Source organism: Oncorhynchus keta, chromosome 21 (assembly GCF_023373465.1).
Source record: "Oncorhynchus keta strain PuntledgeMale-10-30-2019 chromosome 21, Oket_V2, whole genome shotgun sequence".
In the NCBI taxonomy this organism is placed as follows: domain Eukaryota; kingdom Metazoa; phylum Chordata; class Actinopteri; order Salmoniformes; family Salmonidae; genus Oncorhynchus; species Oncorhynchus keta.
The window spans coordinates 36,819,106-36,834,795 of record NC_068441.1 but is presented as its reverse complement, the minus strand read 5'-3'; the positions used below and the strand labels follow the sequence as shown (position 1 = coordinate 36,834,795).

At 43.1% G+C, this 15,690-nt stretch overlaps 1 pseudogene across 1 annotated transcript; it reads left to right on the top strand.

Moving 5' to 3' along the window:
- The first annotated feature begins 2,175 nt into the window (after positions 1 to 2,175).
- Positions 2,176 to 14,847, top strand: LOC118374143 (transforming protein RhoA-like; annotated as a pseudogene). Its single transcript, XR_008074532.1, has 5 exons — positions 2,176 to 2,395; positions 11,960 to 12,117; positions 12,525 to 12,645; positions 13,824 to 13,953; positions 14,063 to 14,847. The product of XR_008074532.1 is annotated as a transforming protein RhoA-like (transcript).
- The last annotated feature ends 843 nt before the right edge of the window (positions 14,848 to 15,690 follow it).

Here is a 15,690-nt window from a genome sequence, read left to right as displayed (position 1 = left end):
GCATGGCAAAGATTATTCTCCCTCAGGAGACTGAAAATATTTGGCATGGGTCCTCAGATCCTCAAAAGGTTTTTTCAGCTGCACCATTGCGAGCATCCTGATGGGTTGCATCACTGCCTGGTACGGCAACTGCTCCGTCTCCGACCGCAAGGCACTACAGAGGGTAGTGCGTGAACGGCCCAGCACATCACCGGAGCCAAACTTCCTGCCATTCAGGACCTCTATACCAGGCAGTGTCAGGTCCTAAAAATTGTCAAAGACTCCAGCCACCCTAGTCATAGACTGTTCTCTCTGCTACTGCACAACAAGCGGTACCAGAGTGCCAAGTCTAGGTCCAAGAGGCGAGGTCCAAGAGGCTCCTAAAAAGCTTCTTCCCCCAAGCCATAAGATTCCTGAACAGCTAATCAAATGGCCAGATTATTTGCATTGCCCTCTTCTTCTACACTGCTGCTACTCTCTGTTATTATCTATTCAAAGTCATTAATAACTCTACCTACCTGTGCATATTACTTCAAGTACCTCAATGCCACCGGTGCACACACATGGGGTGGCAGGTAGCTGAGTGGTTAGAGCATTGGGTCAGTAACCAAAAGGTTACTAGATCGAATCCCTGACCTGACAAGGTAAACATCTGTCATTCTGCTCCTGAACAAGGCAATTGACCCACTGTTCCTAGGCTGTCATTATAAATAAGAATGTGTTCTTTAACTGACTTGCCTAGTGTAATAAAGGTCAAATAAAAATTGACTCTGTACTTGTACCCTCTGTATATAGCCCTGCTATTGTTTTTACTGCTGCTTTTTAATTATTTGTTATTCTTATCTCTTACTTTTGTTTATGTATTTTCTTAAAACTGCATTATTGGTTATGTGTAACCATGTGAAATGGCTAGCTTGTTAGCAGTGGTGCGCGCTAATAGGGTTCAATCGGGTATCATATATTATCGGGTGACGTCACTCACTCTGAGACCTGAAGTAGTTGTTCTGCAAGGGCAGTGGCTTTTGTGGAGCGATGGGTAAACCATGCTTTGAGGGTGGCTGTTGTCGATGTGTGCAGAGGGTCCCTGGTTCAAGCCCAGGTAGGGGTGAGGAGAGGGACGGAAGCTATACTGTAACACATGTACTCTTATAATCTCCACCCAACACAGCCAGAAAAGGGCTTGACACTCCTCAGAGCCTGCCTTCCTAAGTATTTTTTCCTAGCCACCTTGCTGTTTGGGGTTTTAGGCTGGTTTTCTGTATTAGAACTTTGTGACACCTGCCGATGTAAAAAGGGCTTTATAAAAAAAGGTGATTGATAGAAGGTCTTTTACTCTAGCCAAATATTGGAGTAAAGGAGCCTAACATTAAGCTTTAGTCCAAGGAATTTATGTAACAGTATCATTTTAAACCATCCCCTCGCCCATACCCGGGCGCGAACCAGGGACCTTCTGCACACATCAACAACAGTCACCCACGAAGCATCGTTACCCATAGCTCCACAAAAGCCGGGGCTCTTGCAGAGCAAGGGGAACTACTACTTCAAGGTCTCAGGGCAAGTCACGTAACAGATTGAAACGCCATTTAGCGCGCATCGCTAACTAAACTAGCCGTTTCACATCCGTTACACTTACTTACATGTTCTGTTTAAAGGGAGGGGGGTTCACAGGACTAATAAAATAATAACCTCTCGTACAGTAGGTGGCGGTGTACACACCTTAAACGTTGGATGCGATCCGCCAACCCAATCTCAAAGAAGAAGAAGCCTTTGTCCACTGATTGAGGTGTAATGTAATGGAACTGAGAGTCATGATCAAGGGCTTTTTTATGTTATTTAACTAGGCAAGTCAGTTAAGAACAAATTATTATTTACAATGACGGCTAACCCCAGCCAAACCTTTACTCATTTCTTAGGAGGGACTTTTAGCAGGGGCATTTATACTCGATCAGTGCAATTATCATTCATCATAATGATCAACGAACTATGATCATTATTATTAATAATTATAATTATCATAATGGAAATGGATTATTTGAGAATCAATTCATTTGTTGGTGTTTTTGCCAAGGTCCATCTGGAGATATATCTTTCTTGTGACAAATAAACACACCGTTGCAGTCTGAACGATGGGGCATCTCTGTTGAAGCCATGTTCGGAATGTGTGGCTTCAGTCAGTGTCCATAAAGAGGGAGGAAACCCTGACTGTACACAGACTTTGCTGTCCGGGTCATCAAAGATTTTTCAGTTACCACCCATCCTACGCAGTCCGAGTCAAGCACCTCCTCCTCGCGGTCTGTTTCAGAGCGCCCCCTCAAACACGGCTGGGAGCTACTAGCCTAACACAAGCTAACTAGTCAAGCGTGAGACCGAGACATTATCAAGAAAACATCAAACTAGCTAGCTACCTATTGGCCAGGTAAGCCTAATTGGATTACAGGAATGTTGCCAATATAACTCAGAAACCAAATAATGCAGTAGTATAGCTAACTAACATAGTTATTTTACGCGCATTAAAAGCTAACCAGGTCTAAATGTATTTTCCTCTTCAACCTTGCCAGTTAGAGAGCTAGCCACCTATCACTTCCGCATCTGATAGGCTAATCTAATACGCTAGCAAGCTATCGTTGGAAAATTAGTTATTTTCACAAAGATAACGTTAACTAGTTAGTTAGGGCTGTTTATGTGGTATTCGTGCCCTGCAATATCAGACATCTCCGGATCAATTAGTAACACGTGTTGATTAGCTACGAGCTAGCAACTTTTATTTCGTGTTGAGCTAGCTAGCTAGAACTAGCTATCTAACGTTATTTGTTAGTAAAGTTAGTTTGCTGGGTAACAACCCTTCTGTTAGTTGCCTAGCTAGTTGCTACCATGCAGTGTTGTCATGGGTTGCTGCCATGCTATGTTGTGGTCTTAGGTTTTTCTTTATTTAGTGTTTTTTTTCTCCTATATTTGTACTTTTAATCCCCGTCCCCGCAGGAGGCCTTTTGGTAGACCGTAATTGTAAATAATAATTTGGTTCTTAACTGACTTGCCTGGTTTAATTCATTAACTTTTTATTTATCTTGTGGCTAATCAAGTAGGTAAGCCAGTAAATTAGCTACGTTTGCTGCACCGTTAGCGAGCAAAAATAGCCTACTGTTGTGAGGAGGGGGATAGATAAAACTAATGAAACAGCAGGGAGCAGGTCTCGACCTGAGGTCCGGCGCGACATCGACTGTGCCGCAAAAGCATGTTCGAACGGCAGAGTCGATTTCCGCGCCTATAAACCCAGGGTCGTTACAATATATTAGCTTGCTCGTTATCTTGTTTTGATATCCCACTCAGTTAGCTAGCTTCCTTAGCTGCGTCAACTACTGTTATTCTGATTGACATTCAAATATGCACAATCGATACATTTTGATCTGAGACTTATGTTCCTGAATGAATTCAAATAATCCTTAACTGAAAAATATCCTTAGTGTATTCATAACATTAGACACAGTCTTACTGTGTTGTTCCAGATCACAAATCCTACGGGAGGCCTATTCGATCATATGAATGAATCAATGATTTTGACAAATTCATATTTTGAAGCGAGAGCTGTCCCTTTATTTCATCCCGTTATTTCATTTAAAAATACAGTTCCACCATTGCTACAAAGATAGCTACGGCTAACATAGACCCTGATCATAACTTATTACATTACATGACCAAAAGTACGTGGACACCTGCTCATCTAACATCTCATTCCAAAATCTTGGGCATTAATATGACGTTGGTCCCCCGCTTCCACTCTTTTTGGAAGGCTTTCCACTAGTTGTTGGAACATTGCTGGAGAGACTTGCTTCCATTCAGTCACAAGATCATTAGTGGGGTTGGGCACTAATCAAATCAAATTTTATTTGTCACATACACATGGTTAGCAGATGTTAATGCGAGTGTAGCGAAATGCTTGTGCTTCTAGTTCCGACAATGCAGTGATAACCAACAAGTAATCTAACTAACAATTCCAAAACTACTGTCTTATATACAGTGTAAGGGGATAAAGAATATGTACATAAGGATATATGAATGAGTGATGGTTAAGAGCAGCATACAGTAGATGGTATCGAGTACAGTATATACATATGAGATTAGTATGTAGACAAAGTAAACAAAGTGGCTAGTGATACATGTATTACATAAGGATGCAGTCGATGATGTAGAGTACAGTATATACGTATGCATATGAGATGAATAATGTAGGGTAAGTAACATTATATAAGGTAGCATTGTTTAAAGTGGCTAGTGATATATTTACATAATTTCCCATTATTAAAGTGGCTGGAGTTGGGTCAGTGTCAATGACAGTGTGTTGGCAGCAGCCACTCAATGTTAGTGGTGGCTGTTTAACAGTCTGATGGCCTTGAGATAGAAGCTGTTTTTCAGTCTCTCGGTCCCAGCTTTGATGCACCTGTACTGACCTCTCTTTCTGGATGATAGCGGGGTGAACACGCAGTGGTTCGGGTGGTTGATGTCCTTGATGATCTTTATGGCCTTCCTGTAACATCGGGTGGTGTAGGTGTCCTGGAGGGCAGGTAGTTTGCCCCCGGTGATGCGTTGTGCAGACCTCACTACCCTCTGGAGAGCCTTACGGTTGAGGGCGGAGCAGTTGCCGTACCAGGCGGTGATACAGCCCGCCAGGATGCTCTCGATTGTGCATCTGTAGAAGTTTGTGAGTGCTTTTGGTGACAAGCCGAATTTCTTCAGCCTCCTGAGGTTGAAGAGGCGCTGCTGCGCCTTCTTCACGATGCTGTCAGTGTGAGTGGACCAATTCAGTTTGTCTGTGATGTGTATGCCGAGGAACTTAAAACTTGCTACCCTCTCCACTACTGTTCTATCGATTTGGATAGGGGGGTGTTCCCTCTGCTGTTTCCTGAAGTCCACAATCATCTCCTTAGTTTTGTTGACGTTGAGTGTGAGGTTATTTTCCTGACACCACACTCCGAGGGCCCTCACCTCCTCCCTGTAGGCCGTCTCGTCGTTGTTGGTAATCAAGCCTACCACTGTTGTGTCGTCCGCAAACTTGATGATTGAGTTGGAGGCGTGCGTGGCCACGCAGTCGTGGGTGAACAGGGAGTACAGGAGAGGGCTCAGAACGCACCCTTGTGGGGCCCCGTGTTGAGATGTTGTTGCCTACCCTCACCACCTGGGGCGGCCCGTCAGGAAGTCCAGTACCCAGTTGCACAGGGCGGGGTCGAGACCCAGGGTCTCGAGCTTGATGACGAGCTTGGAGGGTACTATGGTGTTGAATGCCAAGCTGTAGTCGATGAACAGCATTCTCACATAGGTATTCCTCTTGTCCAGGTGGGTTAGGGCAGTGTGCAGTGTGGTTGAGATTGCATCGTCTGTGGACCTATTTGGGCGGTAAGCAAATTGGAGTGGGTCTAGGGTGTCAGGTAGGGTGGAGGTGATATGGTCCTTGACTAGTCTCTCAAAGCACTTCATGATGACGGAGGTGAGTGCTACGGGGCGGTAGTCGTTTAGCTCAGTTACCTTAGCTTTCTTGGGAACAGGAACAATGGTCGCCCTCTTGAAGCATGTGGGAACAGCAGACTGGTATAGGGATTGATTGAATATGTCCGTAAACACACCGGCCAGCTGGTCTGCGCATGCTCTGAGGGCGCGGCTGGGGATGCCGTCTGGGCCTGCAGCCTTGCGAGGGTTAACACGTTTAAATGTCTTACTCACCTCGGCTGCAGTGAAGGAGAGACCGCATGTTTTCGTTGCAGGCCGTGTCAGTGGCACGGTATTGTCCTCAAAGCGGGCAAAAAAGTTATTTAGTCTGCCTGGGAGCAAGACATCCTGGTCCGTGACTGGGCTGGGTTTCTTCTTGTAGTCCGTGATTGACTGTAGACCCTGCCACATGCCTCTTGTGTCTGAGCCATTGAATTGAGATTCCACTTTGTCTCTGTACTGATGCTTAGCTTGTTTAATAGCCTTGCGGAGGGAATAGCTGCATTGTTTATATTCGGACATGTTACCAGACACCTTGCCCTGATTAAAAGCAGTGGTTCGCGCTTTCAGTTTCACGCGAATGCTGCCATCAATCCACGGTTTCTGGTTAGGGAATGTTTTTATCGTTGCTATGGGAACAACATCTTCGACGCACGTTCTAATGAACTCGCACACCGAATCAGCGTATTCGTCAATATTTTTATCTGACGCAATACGAAACATGTCCCAGTCCACGTGATGGAAGCAGTCTTGGAGTGTGGAGTCAGCTTGGTCTGACCAGCGTTGGACAGACCTCAGCGTGGGAGCCTCTTGTTTTAGTTTCTGCCTGTAGGCAGGGATCAGCAAAATGGAGTCGTGGTCAGCTTTTCCGAAAGGGGGGCGGGGCAGGGCCTTATATGCGTCGCGGAAGTTAGAGTAACAATGATCCAAGGTTTTACCACCCCTGGTTGCGCAATCGATATGCTGATAAAATTTAGGGAGTCTTGTTTTCAGATTAGCTTTGTTAAAATCCCCAGCTACAATGAATGCAGCCTCCGGATAAATGGTTTCCAGTTTGCAAAGAGTTAAATAAAGTTCGTTCAGAGCCATCGATGTGTCTGCTTGGGGGGGGATATATACGGCTGTGATTATAATCGAAGAGAATTCTCTTGGAAGATAATGCGGTCTGCATTTGATTGTGAGGAATTCTAAATCAGGTGAACAGAAGGATTTGAGTTCCTGTATGTTTCCTTCATCACACCATGTCTTGTTAGTCATGAGGCATACGCCCCCGCCACTCTTCTTACCAGAAAGATGTTTGTTTCTGTCGGCGCGATGCGTGGAGAAACCCGTTGGCTGCACAGCATCGGATAGCGTCTCTCCAGTGAGCCATGTTTCCGTGAAGCAGAGAACGTTGCAGTCTCTGATGTCCCTCTGGAATGCCACCCTTGCTCGGATTTCGTCAACCTTGTTGTCAAGAGACTGGACATTGGCAAGAAGAATGCTGGGGAGTGGTGCGCGATGTGCTCGTGTCCTGAGTCTGACCAGAAGACCGCCTCGTTTCCCTCTTTTTCGGAGTCGTTTTCTTGGGTCGCTCCATGCGATCCATTCCGTTGTCCTGTTTGTAAGGCAGAACACAGGATCCGTGTCGCGGAAAACATATTCTTGGTCGTACTGATGGTGAGTTGACGCTGATCTTATATTCAGTAGTTCTTCTCGACTGTATGTAATGAAACCTAAGATGACCTGGGGTACTAATGTAAGAAATAACACGTAAAAAAACAAAAAACTGCATAGTTTCCTAGGAACGCGAAGCGAGGCGGCCATCTCTGTCGGCGCCGGAAGTACATTGGGGTGATTAGGTCTGGCTCGCAGTCAGTGTTCCAGTTTATCCCAAAGGTGTTTGATGGGGTTGAGGTCAGTGCTCTGTGCAGGCCAGTCAAGTTCTTCCACACTGATCTTGACAAACCATTTCTATATTGACCTCACATTGTGCACAGGGGCATTAATGCTGAAACAGGAAAGGGACTTCCCCAAACTGTTACCACATGTGGAAGCACAGAATTGTCTAGAATGTCATTGTATGCTGTGGTGTTTAGATTTCCCTTCACTGGACCTAAGGGGCCTAGCCCAAACCAGGAAAAACAGCCCCAGACCATTATTCCTCCTATGCATTGGGGCAGGTAGTGCTCTCCTGGCATTCGCCAAACCCAGATTCGTCCATTGGACTGCCAGATGTTGAAGCTTGAGTCGTCACTCCAGAGAACACATTCCCACTGCTCCGGAGTCTAATGGCGGCGAGCTTTACACCACTCCAGCTGACGCTTGGCATTGCGCATGGTGATCTTAGTTTTGTGTGTGGCTGCTCGGCCATGGAAACCCATTTCATGAAGTTTCCGACAAACAGGTCTTGTGCTGACGTTGCTTCCAGAGGCCGTTTGGAAGTCGGTAGTGAGTGTTACAACAGAGGACAGACTATTTTTATGTGATTCTGCACTCGGCGGTCCTGTTCTGTGAGCTTGTGTGGCCTACCACTTTGCGTCTATGCCGTTGTTGCTCCTAGAAGTTTCCACTTCACAATAACAGCACTTACAAGGGTAGCTCTAGCAAGGCAGACATTTTTAGAACTGACTTGTTGGAAAGGTGGCATCCTATGACAGTGCCACGTTGAAAGTTGCAGTTCTTCAGTAAGGCCATTCTACTGCCAATGTTTGTCTATGGGTATTGCATGGCCGCGTGCTTGATTTTATACACCTGTCAGCAATGGGTGTGGCTGAAATGGCCAAATCCACTCATTTTAATGGGTGTACACATACTTTTGTGTATATATAGTGTAGCTAAGAGTCACTGGAAGAAGGTGTCATCTGTAGGGGGAGTTTTGTTAAGAGCAATGATGTTCAGTCTGAACAGTAACACACCGCTTGCGGTATGGTTTTGGAAGTATGAGATCCTTTCATATTGGCGAAAATAAATTGATACACACCTTTTTATAGTGTTAGGGTTCCCACATGGCCATATCTCCATGTTATAGCGCTTATTTTGTGCTAATTAGCTATATGCGTCCCTGAACACTTGTGTGTAAACAAAGACAAACTTGTTCTCACTGAAAAATACTGTCTGCTGCAACTTTTTTTTTGCATTTGTGAAATTATTTTGATATGATATGAAAGTAGAGGGGTTTATGTTTCTAGAACTGTGCTGCAATTGAGAATTGTTTCAGTATGGAGTATTTGGCTGTTTTGGCTACTGGAGTCAATTCTCCCTTTTAACAAAACATGTAAGGTCCTTGGACAAAGGAGTAACATTCATCCAACATTGGGCTACCCACTAACATAGCTCTCAAACCCTTCTCTCCATTGGGTTTTCAGCGGTTAGCTATAATTTCAACACTGTGTTAGCAATGTCAATAATGGAGGTCGACCGATTTATGATTTTTTTTCAATACCGATTATTGGAAGACACAAAAAAAAGCAGACCGATTTAATCGGCAGTTGTTTATATATATATTTGTAATAATGACAATTACAACAACACTGAATGAACAATGAACACTTATTTTAACTTAATATAATAACTAAATCGATGTAGTCTCAAATAAATAATGAAACATAAATAATGCAAAAACACCGTTGGAGAAGAAAGTAAAAGTGCAATATGTACCATGTTAAAAAAGCTTAAGTTCCTTGCTCAGAACATGAGAACATGTGAAAGGTGGTGGTTCCTTTTAACACGAGTCTTCACTATTTCCAGTTAAGAAGTTCTAGGTTGTAGTTATTATTTCACTATTTCTCTCGCTACTATTTGTATTTCATATACCTTTGACTATTGGATGTTCTTATAGGCACTATATAGTATAGTCTGCCTAATCTCGGGAGTTGATAGGCTTGTCATAAACAGTGCATCAAGCATTGCAAAGAGCTGCTGGCAAACGCAGGAAAGTGCTGTTTGAATGAATGCCTACGACCACCGCTCAGTCAGAATGCTCTATCAAATATCAAATCATAGACTTAATTATAATATAATAAACACACAGAAGTACGAGCCTTAGGTCATTAATATGGTCAAATCCGGAAACTATCATTTTGAAAACAAAACGTTTATTCTTTCAGTGAAATACGGAACCGTTCCATATTTTATCTAACGGGTGTCATCCATAAGTCTAAATAGTGCTGTTACATTGCACAACCTTCAATGTTATGTCAAAATTGGGTAAAATTCTGGCAAATTAATTACGGTCATTGTTAGGAAGAAATGGTCTTCACACAGTTCGCAACGAGCCAGGCGGCCCAAACTGCTGCATATTCCCTGACTCTGCTTGCACAGAATGCAAGAGAAGTGACACAATTTCCCTAGTTAATATTGCCTGCTAACATTCATTTATTTTAACAAAATATGCAGGTTTAAAAAAATATACTTGTGTATTGATTTTAAGAAAGACATTGATGTTCATGGTTAGGTACATTGGTGCCATGATTGTGCTATTTTTACGAATGTGCTTTTGTTAAATCATCACCTGTTTGGCGAAGTTGAAGCAGGCTGTGATTAGATGGTAAATTAACAGGCACCGCTTTGATTATATGCAACGCAGGACAAGCTAGTTATGGTTGATGATATTACTAGGTTAACTAGTGATTATGTTAAGATTGATTGTTTTTTTGTTATAAGCTAAGTTTTTAATGCTAGCTAGCAACTTACCGTGGCTCCTTGCAGCCACAGGGCCCTTTTGATGCTGCACTCGCATAACAGGTGGTCAGCCTGCAACGCAGTCTCCTTGTGGATTGACATGTAATCGGCCAAATTCGGTGTCCAAAAATGCAGATTACCGATTGTTGAAAACATGAAATCGTCCCTAATTAATTGGCCATGCCGAATCGGTCGACCTCTAGTCAATAACCATCGCTTGGAAAACACTTCTGAAAACATTTTCCCAATTTAAAAAAAGTACCACATAAAATTTAGGCGCACCAGAAAATACTTTTTTTGATTGAGATACAGGCTAAAGGAATTCTTGCTACTTTTGAAGCACATGTTGTGCCCTAGAAACTAATATACTGTAAATAAGTCAGTTGTGGAATATTAGGTTTCTATATTATGTAAAAGCTCTTGTCCTATTTTTAAAATGTATTGTTTAACTAGGCAAGTCGATTAAGAACAAATTGTTATTTACAATGACGGCCTACACCAGCCAAACCCGGACATGACGCTGGGCCAATTGTGCGCCACCATATCGGACTCTCAATCACGGCCGGTTGTGATACAGCCTGGATTCGAACCAGGGACTGTAGTGATGCCTCAAGCACTGAGATGCAGTGCTTTAGACTGCTGCGCCACTCGGGAGCCCCCTATGCATTACATTGAAAAATGTACACTGTCTCTTTAGAAACGTCAGGTTTGGGATGATTAAATGCAAGAGATCTGTCATTCATTCATTGCTTTTACCATTGATCTCCTGAAGAAGCTATCCCATTTCCTTTGTTTATGTGCCCCCAAATGTTTGGATAAACTGATAAAGTTACCAGGTTCTTAGCTAGCTAGACAACGAGTTAACATGACTGAACAAAGTCTCAACAAATGGTTAACGACGTCGAAGCTCGAGTGGTTTTAGAATGGTCCACGACATTGTTTCTGAATGTAAAATGCGGTTCTGGCGATCAGCTTTCGGAAGATGAAAATGGTGCGCCAGTAATATGGGTCAATCTTTTGACCTGGTAGAGCTAGAAGCAAACCGTTTTCGCTTTAGTGGTGGTGCAACAATGGATCTGCACTCGCTCGTTTCTCTAGGGAACTCGGAAACAACAGCACAGCGAAGCCTTATCATTATTACAACTATCTGGGAGATTTTTTTCATAGTTGCACAGTGATCCCAAAATAAAACTCTTGGTTGCACAGAAACATATTTAGTTGCATCTGAGACCAAATTGGGCGCACTTCAGAGCCCTGCATTTGGCCCTTATCTTTCATGTCAGCGAGGGGGGGAAATATTTCAAGTAAAAAAAGATGCACTTACTATAGTGTTAGCAGATTGGCACAGATCCATACACTGTGTGTGCTTCCAGTTGAAGGACTACACTTCCTCATGCTTACACACAGGAGCACGGGTGGTCTGGTCTCTTCTGTCTGTTTTCAGTAAACAAGTTATGTAACATGGAGATATGATCACGTGGGAACACTAACCCTATCAAGGTGTGTAATAATTTAACCTTTTTATTTATTTTTTGTCCTGATTATAAAAGATATGTTCATTATGTTTCCAAAACCGTACCGCAAGCGATGCGTGTTAACATTTTGAGCAAGTGTCCAGGCTCTTAACAAGTCCCCCAGGAAGAAGATCCCTTCATCTATATGCACACTAAGGGTGTTGGTGCCTATGAATGGGCTACAGCTAACATACTGTAACTATTAACTATGTAATATGAGGCCCATGCAGGACTTGAAAACATCTGTTGCCAGTACCATCCATGCTCCAACTCTTTGATCTGTAATGTATTTATGTCTGTCTCAACATTCTCTCTCGTTTGTTCAGTCATGGCAGCAATCCGAAAGAAACTGGTCATAGTGGGAGACGGAGCGTGCGGGAAGACCTGTCTGCTCATCGTATTCAGTAAAGACCAGTTCCCAGAGGTCTACGTGCCCACTGTCTTCGAGAACTATGTCGCTGACATTGAGGTCGACAGCAAACAGGTAATGTCTTCTCCCTTTCTTTTTTTCAACCTGTATTTCTCTTGCTGTAAATTACATTTATCATACAAAGCAGGACGATCAATGAGAATTAACAGAATTCAAATCTGCCAACAGTCACCACTGGCTCCTCCCAATTTGCAACCTCACTCGAGGCTTGCCCAAGTTGGTAAGCGCCAATAGTGGCAGACAATGTTGGCAGATATCACATTTTGTTTCAATTGATTTTTCTAAGCAGTAAGTTGCCCAGCTGTGTGTAATTATGTCGTATTGCTGACTTTTCCTATGATTAAATGTGGATTGGCCATTCTGCATCATGCCTCTTCATTGTTTCATAATAGGTCAGATACACAGTATTTATCTGGGAAGTTGGGCACAGTTGGTTGATGTCTCTTGAAATCCTTTGTCAGGTTGAGTTGGCACTATGGGATACAGCAGGCCAGGAGGACTATGATAGGCTCCGTCCCCTCTCTTACCCAGATACTGATGTCATCCTCATGTGCTTCTCCATTGATAGCCCCGACAGTTTGGGTGAGTATTTATGTCGCTACGCGTACAGACACCCACACATACCAATTCTGTCAGACATCAATACAACTGTGCAGACTTACACATTCACTTTTGTGACACCGGGTCTTGTTTTTGTGACACCGGGACTTGTTTTTGTGACACCGGGTCTTGTTTTTGTGACACCGGGTCTTGTTTTTGTGACACCGGGTCTTGTTTTTGTGACAGAGCTTTGACAGAATCGCAAAGCACACTTACACCCACAATAAGAGGACTTTTACCTGGACAGTAGGGCTGGGTGATATGGCCAAAATCTCATATCCCGATAACGGGATATGAGAGGCCTATTTCTTATTACATTTTTAATTATACTCAACAAATAAAAAGGTACTTACTCATATTTGATTCTTTTATTTAGAACTTGGGCAAATTTTAAATGAAGCATGTAATAAAAAATTAATGTATAAAATCTCAAAGTAAATAGAAAACAATTAAACTGTAGTTGCAAACAAAATAAATATAGGCCTAAAAGAATATATATATATATATATATATATATATATATATATATATATATTTTTTTTTTTTTTTTGGGGGCTTGCCTGTTTTGCATGTTATTTTGGCATTAAGACGTGTCACATATCAATTTGCATTTGGTACCTTGGGTCAGATGTAATTTGGAAAGGCAGCTGTTATCTCCTTCCATCTTCGTGATTCTTTGCTATATGGTGTGCCGCGGGCAAAAGCCTCTTGTAACGTCTGAGACTGAGGTTTGTTTTGAGCACTCAACTGTACCTTTTTGGGTCTCATCCATAGACTTTCTCCATACTGTTTCACATGATTCTTGCGTAGGTGGTAAAAGAGGTTAGTGGCGTTTGAGCCTGTTGTCGAGACCGACCTGCGCCATATTTTGCAGAGGATGGTTTTCTGGTCTGTCAGACTTTTCATACTCAAACCACGTCCATGCGACCTAAGTTGCCCCTCTTTTAGGTACGAGCTCCGTGTCTCTGTGCCACGTTCACAGTGTGATTTGCGACACAATGAAATAAACGATAGAAAAACATATATCGTTTCATATTATGCTCTATCGTCACACGATATATATCGCCCAGCCCTACTGGACAGCCTTGATTAGTATGCTGAAGAAGTTTGCTCTCGCTAACTCCTACTGGCCTTGACTCCTGCCCTTCCCCCTTGTTTAGAAAACATCCCGGAGAAGTGGACTCCAGAAGTCAAACACTTCTGCCCTAACGTTCCCATTATCCTAGTGGGCAACAAAAGGACCTGCGTAACGACGAGCACACCCGCAGAGAGCTAGCCAAGATGAAGCAGGTACAGTCAGTCTCTCTCTCTCAATCTCTCTCACACACACACAATTTTCAGAAGATCAATATGTGGCTTTCCTGACTCCACATTCTGACCCCCCCCCCACCCCTCTCAGGAGCCTGTGAAGCCAGAGGAGGGGCGTGACATGGCGAACCGGATCAGTGCCTTCGGCTACATGGAGTGCTCCGCAAAGAGCAAGGATGGGGTGAGGGAAGTGTTTGAGATGGCCACGAGGGCGGCGCTACAGGCCCGGCGGGGGAAGCAGAGACATAAATGCCTCCTACTGTAAAAGGAGGGAAGGCGTGAGGGACACGGCCTCCCACTGGGTACAAGGGGAAAGATGGAAGATAAGAAATTAGGTCTATTCCCCCCTTCGCTCCAAAAAAGACTGTGCTCACCAGTTTTTACTAAAGGTGTAATGCTTTTAATTTTCTGTCTTAAAGCAAAACAAGTTAAATAGTCATGGTTTTGTCAGTATTCAATGTTGATGATGGGGGTTATGGAAATGCTTTTTGTACTTGTACATGAGTGAATCTGCCATATCAACATTTCCCTTGTGAACCTGTACGGCCATGTAACTGATGTAGTCAGCCAGAGGTGTGTGTAATCATTAGTCCAAAACGTTTTGCAATGGAAACTTAATTTCTAATGGACAAATTCAGGTCGGTCCCTCCCTGTTTTTGATCTGTTTGGTTCTTAGTGAATACACCCCAGGGGATCTATTGTTGTCATACCTGCCAATTAAGTGCTTGAGCCCTGCCCACTGAACTGAGGATCATTTCCACAGCCAATCAGGGAGGGGTACCTATACACTGTGACCCATAGTCTTTATGATTCTTTTGTAATTTTTGATTTATGCACAGGCATAAAATTGTTGAAATAAATGTGCTTCATATAAAACCCCATGTGCATCTATTCATAAAAACCCACATGGACAATTTTTTAACACTTAGTTTAACATGTATGGAAATGTTGTATATGTGTGTAATAACTAACTTTAAGATTCTTGAGACAGTTAATGGGAACTGGATGATGGCAGATGTTAATACAGATACAAGCAAAATACATATGGTAAATGTTTGTTTTAAGTTATTTGTAAAAGATAATTTGCTATTGCAAAGAACAAAAACGAGTTCCCAGCACTCAAGACAAATGGGTCTTAGATTCTAGGTCTTTGGTGTGATTGCCGGACTTGGTAAACACTACTGTTACAACGTGCAAATCTAGCTTTTTGTAACGTACTGTGTGCTTTACTTTTTACATCGTTGGATCGTACCTCGCCTCACATTATGCCCATTTTCACTATATTTACATTCCTGGGGGGTCTGTCATTAGGCTATGGCACAGTCTACTAGGAGTGTTTGGTAAAATGAGGTGACAAGACAATGGATTTCACATGATTATCATGCAAGAGCTGGGGCTGTATTTATGAAGTATCTCTGAGTAGGAGTGCTGATCTACTATCACAGCCATTGCAATCAGCCCCACAGCCACCAGGGAGCGATAGAAGATCCCGCCAGAGGTGATGGTGAGCAGGAAGACACACAGGATGAAGAGCTGACCGGTTGTCAGAATAGGGACCCAATCCACTGTGGATAAATTAACAAAAGACATGATTGTAACTCTTCATTGTAAGGGGTCCTTATTACAGTGTAATTACACTAACAAGTGTTGTAGTTAACTGTGACAACCTCATAGTTACATTGTAATAATATGTAACTGCTTGAAATTGTGATGTGTAAC